We start from the raw sequence: 1344 nt of genomic DNA on the forward strand, positions 1-1344 counted from the left end.
GGTGTGTGTGTGTGGGGGGGGGGGTTACAAATCTGTTGTCCTTACTCATATACAGACAAGTAGTCCCATTGGATTTAGGGGAGTAATTCAGTAAGCAGAAGAGTCCTGCATGAGCAGGAGCTGCACAGTTTAGTTCTACAAGCTGATGTTCTTTCCCTAAAGCATCTGGTATAACTATGACCAGTAGCTAAGAAGAGCAATTACAAAAAATGCAAATGAAAGGAAAAGGAATTGAAGCAACTTTCAGACTAACGTAAATATTTTGGATGTTGTCCTGGATGTCTTAGGAATGTCTCAAACACAGACTACACAGCACAGAATGCACGCATGAAGTCAGATATTTCAGTGTTATTTTCATATTAAATAGTAAACATTTCCTTGGAGGTTAGGAACATCATCCTTAGAAATGTGAGGCATGCAGAAAATCAATGTGTCTAGTAATGTTTCTTCTGTGAGTTCCAAACACTTTCGCAAGCCTTTCCAGTGTAATATTTTATAAGCATATTTATAAATGTACAGATAATTCTTACGATTAAAAATCTTCCCACAGTTTTAACATGTTTCAGAGAAATGGTGATTAAGAAGTCACAGTTACCTTAGTAACAGCTAAAAGGCACACAGTGGGAAAGTGCTCAACTTAACCATTAAAGACAAATCCGAAAAGCAAAGTTCTCAAAGCCATGCTCTCATTTTGAACAGCTCTTTACATTGAAAAGAAATGTCCAATTTTCAAAGAAGGCATTCTGAACACAGCAATATTAGCTTTTTTATAGAAAAAGCCACAAGATATTTAAAAAATTGCTAACAGAAAAGATCATGTATATTTTAAGATATTTACTACAAAATCCTCTTCCAAATGCAACTTCTTGGATAGTTTATTACAAATCAAAACATCAAATCCCAGTTTCTGTTTTTAAACTAATAGCTTGTAAGAGATTCTGATAATAATATTTAAATTATGTTCCTTGAACTTCCAGTTAAAGACTTGTGCCCCTAACTACATTTCATACCCATAATGAGCATGAAGATGATTGTAGAAGAGGATTCTGCAGCTTTCTTTCCTTTAGTTTAATTGAGGATCATTAAGTTCTATGAATCCCTTAGGAGTTCTGCAAATTTACAGCAGTAGAGAGAGGTAGAGACCTGAAGAGCCTGAGAGGAAACTGCTGGCCTAAAATGAATTGTGAGAATAGCATCTGTGTCACCATCTCACTAAGTTCTGCTTCTGGATTATTTCATTTCGGTGAGGAAATGAGTTCATTTCTGGAAAAGAGGATAGGATCTGTTTGCAAACTAAAACACAATGAAAGTTTTAACACTTGAAGAGGTAGCTACAATAAATAA

At 35.3% G+C, this 1344-nt stretch overlaps 1 long non-coding RNA gene across 1 annotated transcript in view; it reads left to right on the plus strand.

Moving 5' to 3' along the window:
- Positions 1-6: 6 nt before the first annotated feature.
- The window catches only part of LOC109298025, a 7317-nt gene continuing 5979 nt past the window's right edge, over positions 7-1344 (plus strand). The window contains exon 1 of the long non-coding RNA XR_002097498.1: positions 7-1327. This is a non-coding gene — a long non-coding RNA (uncharacterized LOC109298025). The remainder of the gene's footprint in view (positions 1328-1344) is intronic.

This window comes from Gavialis gangeticus, unplaced genomic scaffold (genome assembly GCF_001723915.1).
Source record: "Gavialis gangeticus isolate Ggan-Ray unplaced genomic scaffold, GavGan_comp1, whole genome shotgun sequence".
In the NCBI taxonomy this organism is placed as follows: domain Eukaryota; kingdom Metazoa; phylum Chordata; order Crocodylia; family Gavialidae; genus Gavialis; species Gavialis gangeticus.